The sequence below is a fragment of the Protopterus annectens genome, chromosome 7.part0 (genome assembly GCF_019279795.1).
Source record: "Protopterus annectens isolate FY-2018-M chromosome 7.part0, PAN1.0, whole genome shotgun sequence".
Taxonomy (NCBI): Eukaryota; Metazoa; Chordata; order Ceratodontiformes; family Protopteridae; genus Protopterus; species Protopterus annectens.
This window is the reverse complement of record NC_056739.1, coordinates 1,867,519,347-1,867,529,122: the sequence shown is the minus strand read 5'-3', so window position 1 is coordinate 1,867,529,122 and position 9,776 is coordinate 1,867,519,347.

Here is a 9,776-nt window from a genome sequence, read left to right as displayed (position 1 = left end):
GATGTTTAAGTGGCTTTGGTCTGTGGAATAAAAAAGCTTCAATGAGAATAAAGGACATTGAGAGCCACACAGAACAGTATTACCAGGTTAAACTTATATTCTAGTTGTTATGCCGCAATAAGTAAATATTAGTTATTGTACTGTTATAAAGGATCTGATTTCTTGAGTCCACTTACTTATGTTTGGGGAGGATTCAGGAGGACCCGGACATTATATAAATTATCTGAGTAATGTAGCATCCTAGTGGGATTACTGGACTCAATCCAGCTTCAGCTGGATGTAAGTAACATGCAGCTAGCTTACTGAAACATTTGATCTGTTCTGTTAGTTCCTTTTAGGACTCATACACAACTAGGGTTGCCACCTTTTCAAATGCCCAAAGTGGGATATTTTTGGTACAAACATCTGATTTTGCAGGCCGAAACATGCCCACAGCCAGTATAAAGGACAGAACTTCACTTTTTTTTGCCTAAATAAAAGCTTATTCTTGTAGCATTTTAGTTGCTTATTCTGTTTATTATAACATTTAGGTGTTTCAGATACATAACTGTTTTATGCAACTATTACTTAAAATATAGGACATAATTTTGTCCTAAAATCTCAGGACATTTTCCATTTTTACAATTGTTTTGCAGGACAAAACTACACAAAGAGGGACTGTCCCTCACAAAGTGGGACAGGTGGTAATGCTAACCTATATGCTTTGAAGTGAAATGCTGCTAATTAACTGTCACAGAAGCTGGTAGGGCTTGTATAAATATACGCAAAGTCATTTAAAGAACAGAGGCAGGCAAGAAAGAAGCTATGAAAGCAATCATAGCCTGGCTGCTTCATGCATTCAGTAACTGAGAAAGCACTGCTAGAAATACCATGGTCTAGAGATTATATTTGGGGTTTCATTCCAATATGCTTTTCCTGTTTTTAATAGTTGAATGTTTTTATTATCTGTTTTCCAGAAGGAGCAAAAAAAACTGTTTATAAATTAGAAATGTATTTTATGATGGAAATGTTCTGAATTGGGCAGTTTTATAATTACTGGTTCATGCATTTTCTTTCATTACCTACAGTACAGCCTACTGTAAAAATGTTCATTCAAACAATAAATTTAAAATGTGCTCTGTCTAGCAAGTGTGCTGTATTATACAACGACTGTAACTTAATAAAGTCAGGAAGGTGCATCAAAGAAAAGAACGCATCATGTATGTTTCTTGTTTTGTGTGCAAGGAGCCAATGATTTGAAAACAGCCCAAAGGTAATCTTTATCCACCACTGGCCAGATGCATTTTCTTTGGATGTGGTACGGGTTTTAATGCTGTTTCGATGAATGTGAGTTTCAAGGGCAGAGAAGTATTAATGCCAAGTCTGTTTTCATCGTGAGACAGTATTGCTTTATCAGATGTCTGTTAGTGTTTGTGCATTGATGTGCTGCAAAATGTAAAAATAAAATCCAAATAATCATTGTAGAAGTAAAGCAGTATGCATGCACACATTAGTGCTTATGGTAAATCGAGCAAAATAGCCAGGTAATGGGATATTGGAATGGCTACAGGGGGACTCTAGTGCCATATTTTGGTTGTCTGTACAGTTTGTGTTCGAAAGTTGGTATCCCACAACTCCATTGGAGTGGGTGGGGTTATGTAATTATGTATGCAAATTAGATGTTAATCAGCATACAGATTTGTACCTATTTTTCATGGGCCTTGTCCAGATTTGTGATATTTCCAGGTTGAGAGGTATGCAGAAGTCAGTAAATTAGAAGGCTACTAACAAGCAGTAATAAGTGCAGAGTAAGAGTGACTGAACAGGTAGCATGCAGTAGAGCAACTAAGACAGTTACAGTAAGAGCAGCTGAATAATATATATATATATATATATATATATATATATATATATATATATATTTTTTTTTTTTTTAAACAAGTTTATTGTTTTTAACATACAAAATAAATATTATAACAATTTTATACAAGCAATTAAAATATAAATAGTTATAACATTCAATAAAATAACCAAAGTATTTACAGAAACATCCACTACAAATCAAATCAATTGATTAAACTATAATGTCTTACTATTGAAACTAAGATTTTTTAACAGGTTTTGTAAAGTATCCCATAAAACATAGTAAGATGTTTTTCTAGTAGTTCTTGATTTTATTGTCATCAATTCCATATGACACACTTTAGACATAACATTTTTAAATTCGTTAAATGAAGGAGGGGTATCTGAAATCCAATTTCTGGTTATTATTTTTCTAGCCACTGGAGTGTTAAATAATATAAGTGATTTAGAAATAATAAAATTATCTGTGAAAAGGGCCTGCAAAAAATCATTGATTAACTTCCAATATTCCTTCAATTTTATACAGTCATAAAACATATGTGCCCAATCAGCATTTATTTCCACATTACATCTTTTACATAAGTTGTCTTTATTATTTATTTTATTCATCATGAAAGGTGTATAGAAAGATCTATGTAAAAATTTCCAAGTAAAAAGTCTCCAATTAATGGAAGAAGTAGTTTTATAAGCAGATTCCAATATATATTGTTTATCTTATTGTTTTGGTGGTTCACCATTAATGGAAATGAAATAATTCCAATAGGTATCTGAACTGTAATGAGTTTCTTCTCTGATCATTTTATGTATGTGTGAGAGCTTACCTTTATCAGAAACTCTATGTTGTAAGTTTAATATCAAGTAATCAATCAGAATTGGAACAGATTCTTTAACTGTTAAAGACATTAAATCAATTTTATTAATAAGATGTTGTCTAAAAGTCTGAATTTCTAACCATGTCTCTCTCTCAAGTCAAATTCTTGCTTTAAGAAGTCTAAATTTTTTACTTTATTATCAGACAGCAACTGATACCAATACTTTAAATCATTCTCTGTGACTAAAAGAGTTCTTTCAGAGGTGGTTGACAAAAGCATACCTTGCATATACATTATAGGGAATAGAATAAAATCCCATTCCTTATACTTAGGATGCATAAATATAAAATTACGATAACTGATAATAATGTTTAATGGGTAACTAACTATACATTTTGGTGTAATATATGAAGTACAAAATTCTTTTAGTAACCATAACATGGAGTTATTTACAATAGTATTTTTATGTATTAAAGAGATTTTCATGAAGTGAACACTAATTAGTTTCCAATAATCTTTCCATCTTGCAACATATGACTGATCTATTAACAAAGTAATAACTTTTATAATAGAAGACATAGTATATAGATTAAAGTCTGGAAATGAAATGCCCCCTTGAGACCAGCTATTAGTATGTTTCTTTAATGCAATCCTAGGTCTATTAGGTGCCCATAAGAAATTTAACATTAACAAATTCAATTTCTTAATAATTATTTTTGTAGGTGGGAGAATTATTGATTGTATTAAATATAATATCTTAGGAAATATTATCATTTTAATAACTGTGAGTCTCTCTTCCATGGTAAAAAACATATTATTCCAGCTATTAAAAAGATTTTGTATATTAAGAAGACAGTTACTATAATTATTATATATAATAGATTTAATATCTTTAGTTAATATTATACCTAAGTAGGTTATCTGAGCTGAGTTGGGTATATATTTGTTAAAATCATTAATGAGGACATTTTTTCATGTATATATAGGTAATATTTAAGTTTTGTCTTCATTGAATATTAAACCGGATATATTTTTAAAATCCATCATTTTATCAAATAAGGACTGCATAGAAGAGTTATTTCCTGCTGATGTAATTAGTACATCATCTGCAAAAAGCTGAATTTTAGATATTGTATTTCCATCTATATCAAATCCTTCTATATCAGTACTGTTTCTAATCAAATTAGCCCAAGGCTCCATTATTAAAGTGAATAATAGTGGAGAGAGTGGACACCCTTGTTTTGTACCTTTTAAAATGGGTATTTTTTGTGAGACATATGTTCCTATCTTAATATAAACTAATGCTCCTTTATATAGATGTTCAATCAGATTTACAAATGCATCAGAGAAGTTTGTGCACTTCAGTAAGATAAAAAAGTAGTCACTGAATCAAATGCTGAACTTATATCAAGACTAATAAGTGTTAAATCTTTCTTTTTCCTATTTGCAAAATCAATTAACGTTAAAGTTCTCCTTATATTATCAAAAGTATTTCTATTTATAATAAAGCCTGTCTGGTCTATATCTATTATGCCTGGGATGATTGTCTTTAATCTATCAGCAAAAATACTCATAAACATTTTATAGTCAACATTAAGTAATGAAATAGGTCTATATGAAGTGCATCTGGTTGGGTCTTTATTGGGTTTTAAAATTGGTGAAATAAAAGTGTATTGCCAAGATGGGGGAGTTGTTAACTCATTTTGGGCCAAAATAAAAACCTTTACCCTAAAATAAAAATAAAAAATAAAAAATAAATTATGTATTAATGAATAAGTACTTTTGGGAAGAATTTTATAGATCTCTGGTATAATACCATCATTACCTGGTGCTTTCTTTGATTTAAGCTTGTTTATTTGTGTAATAACCTCTGTATATGAAATATTTTTGTCCATTAGTTTAGTCTGTTGTTTGTTAAGTTTTTTGTTCATGTTTGTAGTTATAAATTTCTTTATTTTATCTTTAGGGTCCATGTTAATGTTATTATGATTAATTTTGTGAAAGTGATTTCTAAATTCATCTAATATTTCTGGCAAACTAGAAACATTCTTCTTTTTCCTTGGAGAAAATTTCTTTGATATGATTTTGTTTATTCAACCTTTTTGTTTTATTTTTAAGTCTATGTAAGTATTTGGGACTTATTGAGTAAGACAAAAACTTATATTTCTCTAATGTTATTTTGACTTTATGAGTTAAAATTTCTTTGTATTTCTCATTTAATTTATTTATTTCCTCAATGACTTTTTTGTCCATAATATTTTGTTTATTAATATGTTTGTATGAGTCTAATTTGCTTTGAATATCTAGTAATTCCTTGTCCCAAGATTTCCTTTTATTATTATACCATCTGATACTTTGTCCATATAAATATGATTTTAAAGCATCCCAAATGTAAACAATGGAGACATCAGGTGTAGTGTTTAAGTCTAAAAAATGTTGCACTTCTGAAAGTATATAATCTTTATAGTCTTTTAGTTGAGTTAAGTATGCTGGTATTCTTTTGATCTGAACATTATAAGTACTTTTTACCATAAACTCAAAGACAATTGAATTATGATCTGATATAGGACACAAAATGATTTTGGAATTAAATAAGTCTGTTACCATCTGGTTAGAAATAAAGACTCTATCTATTCTTGAATAAGGTTTATATCTGTTAGAAAAAAAGTGTATGGTAAAGATTTTGAATCTATCTGATTATTAATATCATTCAAATGATATAAATTAACAAAATCATTTAAATGTTTTGCATTAGGTTAAATTTTCCTTTTTCTTATAGTAGTAGTATCTTTCTCATGTAGGATACAATTAAAGTCACCTGCTAAAATAATATCTCCCACAGAAAATGATATGATCTTATTGAGATGGTGTTTCACTGTATTAATGCCAATTCATGGTATCCAATATACATTGATTAATGTATATGTCTTTCCATTAATCTGTATTGTAACCATACAAAACATTCCTTTATCATCTTTATAAGACTTAATAGTTTTAGGTATGGGTATACTTTTATTCCATAAAATAGCCACTCCTCTTTTTTTCTGTGTGTGTTCTGAACTAACCAAGACTGTATATTTATTAGTGGCTAATTTATCAATATTCTTTTTCAGTAAATGTGTTTCTTGAAGGAATATTAAGTTGGCCCTATGCAAATTAATATATCTCATTAAACTTGCCCTTTTACATGGGTTATTCAATCCATTAATGTTTAAAGAAATTCCTTTTAGAGATATCATTTAGCTTTTAGAAACATATAAGACATATAATCAGAATAACAATTAACAAAATAAGTGATATTATGTCTCCTCCTTCAGGTGTATCATTAATTATAGCTGTATTTATTGAAAATCTTATGGAATTTTGTATAAGTTTCACTTTTATTTGTAGTGACAATGAGTTTATAAAATGAGATGTGGATGTGAGAACTATATACATACAACAATAATCAGGTGAAAAAATATTAGGATTAAACATTGCACCCAGCCTGGAGTTAAGAACTCCAACTTCGAGTAGCACATACCACTCAAGTTATCCCCATATCCTAAGCAGCAGTACCTCAGCTGCCACCAAATTAATTCAATATTAACTATTATTAATTAAAGTTAACCTCATTTAATTAGATTATCTATTATGACAAAGCTAAACAATTTGTAAATCAGCTTCATATAAACAAATAAGAACATTTAGAAACAGTTCATTACTATGTACATCTATTTTGTATAATACACTCATAATCAAAATAGCATTCTAACAATCTTGATAATGGGAACAGAGAAGAGAGAGAGAGAAAGAAAGAGAGAAAAAAAGAGGGTATATCTATATATTAGTTTGTTAAAAGTTTGTAAGAATAAGTTCTTATGTTCATTTGAATTCAATAACTTAGGCTTATTATGATTCAAACATTACATATATTAGGGTATTTCTACTTTCTGCCATATAAATGCAGTTAACAGTTTTAAAAACTTTAAGTTACTTGTACCAGAAACTTTCTTCTCATACTTATTATTGCCAATTAAGTAAAATATTTAGATTCTTACATAAGTTTAAAAATCATACTGCACAGCAATGATAATTCCTAGTTATACATAAATCATTGTGATGAAAGCCATCTGTATTTTATATATCTGAACTGCAGCTTTAAAATATGTCACATGACAGTTTCTTCTAAAATATATACATAATGATACTTGTGCTTGTCAGTTAGTTAAGGCAAATGATTTAAAACATTATATATGTTTAAATCATAAGTATTTATATACATTAATATGCTGCAGTCATGTAAGCTTTCAAAAACATGTGTATATGTGTTTTACCTTCTATGCCTTCTAAAATATCTCAGTTGTTTACTATGGCATACTAATTCATTTAAAATCATTATAACTTTTATATTTTATAAAATACATCTTAAATAAGTAAGTTGTTATAAAGAATAACTCACATTTAAGTGTCATAAAGTTCGTTTTTCATCACAAAGTCGCATTTACAGCAGTTCTACTTCCTGAAACAGTATTCTTCTTGAATCTGCAATGTGTCAGTGTGAAATCAGGGGTCAAAGTTCAAATTAGCTGCATTCAGCTTCTCTGCGTGTATTCTGAGTGTTGAAGCTTTTAAAACAACTCGAGGACATTATTCACGAGGTAACTCACATCCCAAATTGTCTCCCTTAACATTCTGGCGGGAATTTTAGCAAAACCAAGTGACTGACATTCATTTAGAAATACAAATGAATCTAAACAGTGCAAAACCTTCGCAAAGTATTTTACAAGTCATTACAATGTCTATGACAGTGAAACCAAGCCTACAGTTATTTAACATATTATACAACTTATTTTTATATGCCCCATTTCATTTTCTCATACAAATCTTATTATATACATATATCAATATTATCAAAGTATATAACTGTATATATAAGAGAGAGAGAGAGAGAAAAGAAAAGAAGAGAGAGAGAGAGAAAGAAAAAAAAAAGAAAGAGAAAGAAAGAGAAGAAAAAAGAAATAAAAAAAGGAAGCTACAAAGAGTATCTACAAAGATATATTACTTGCTGTTTGTTTTAATAAAGCTAAACATGAGATATATTACTTACAACTATATTAGTACTAATTATTTGCAATTATATCATGACATATTATTTGAAATCATGTATAAGCAATTAAGTCATGGTATAATATTTAACATCAGTGTTTAAACAGCATATATAATTTTAAAGAACTAATAAGTTATTATTTTACTTATTTCATATTTTTCATCATACTTCTCTCCTTGCCCTCCCCCACCCCTCACAAAATGCTTAGTTTAGAAAGAATGCCATTATTTAAAACAAGAAGAGAAAGGAAATGTATCAAATTACTAACCTTAGGTCTCTTTATCACAAAGAGAAACAAGTTGATTCATAGCATGTTATTTGTTCCTCAGAGAGTTTGATTATTTATGAAACCAAAACAGTTCTTTGCACACAAAAAAGTAACTTTGAATAAATCTTTAAAATATTTGTGGCTTTCTGGAAATACAGTAACTGTAGTTGAGGAATTTAAAAGAAAAAAATAATTAGAACATGTCATTTGTTTTTTAGTCTTTTTTGCTTCTCCGAAGTCTTCCAAGAAGTTCCTGTTGCCATCCTCTTTAGCGAAGGGCTTGTCCATTCCATATCTTCTATTTTATCTAATATTTTATTTTTTTTAATATACAGCAAAGCAGAGTCCAAGTCTTCAAAAATTCTAGGGCCATCAGGTAAAAAGACTTTTAGTTTAGCAGGAAACAAAAGGTGAGTTTTGAACTGTGCTTTCTTAAGCTCTCTTATTAATGGCAAAAAACCTTTTCTTTTAGTTATTACCAAGGAAGAATAGTCATTGTCAAAACGCACAGTTGCCTCATTAATTTTTATAGGTGCTTTAGCCCATGCAGATTTTAATACCATCTCCTTGTCATAAGATGATAAAAATCTTACAATAACTGATCTAGGATATTTTTTATTAGAGTTAAAATTAGATAAGGACCTATGGGCTCTTTCAATACCAAAAGAAAATGCTTCTGACAAGTCTAAAGTTTTGGGAAGCCAAGTATTTAAAAAGGAAGTAATGTTGTTACCTTCTATATTTTCTGGCAGACCAAAAATCCTGATATTATTGCGTCTAGATCTGTTTTCCAGGTCATCAAGTTTGGATTGTAGATGTGTATTCTGTTTCAGTAAAAATTCAATGTTAGTTTCTTCTTCCTGAATTCTGTTGTCCATATCAATAAGAGACTCTTCCATACCTGAAATCTGAGCTTTCTGATGTTGCAAGTCTAGATGTAACAAATCCATTTGTTTGGTAGTTTTTTCTATAAAGTTATCAATTTTAGTATCCAGTTTGTCCATTTTGGTTGTTAGTTGCTGAATAGTTAATATCAAAGACTGAAGCTCTTTCTTGATGCTGGAATCCTGACTGTTAGCCTTACTGGAACTCATCTTAAACTGAGGTGATGAAAGAGAAATTTCCAAGTTGATTTCTGACAGGAAAATTATTTAAATTTTCTTTCTTTTTTAGATATTATTCAAGAAACTGATATTCCAAATCTATTTAGAAAGAAAATTATTTCATTAGTTGAATTTTAAAGTAATTATTTCCTGTCAGTGCAGTTATGTTGGTAGAGCTGAAGAAATCTGCTGCTATCCTGTGTTCATCCTTGGCCACGCCCCCCCCTTTTTTTTTGAGGGAGGGAACAGAACAGGATTAAGATGCTACACAGGTTGTCCTTCCCAAATGCTCTCTTTGTACACGGTAGGAGTGCCTGAAATCAGAATATGATTTCACTGTACTCAGTTGAGTGAGTAAATGAGATGAACCCAGAAGGAGTATCCAAATACAAATCTACAAGAGGGCCGGAAATTTCAAAGCCACCAACATTAACACCAAAACAAGAACAGGGAGGGAAGGTGTGGAACTAACTGTAGAGAGATAGCCACAACTTGAGTTGAGTTAATATTCAGTGAAAAATACAAATAAATAAATTAAATACAGTACTATATGCAAAAGAGCAGATACAAGTATACTTAAATTCACTTATACGTCCAGCTGATTTCAGGTAGATGTTAGCCGGCTAAAGCTCTGATATTAAGCAGAGATAACTCAAAATGTA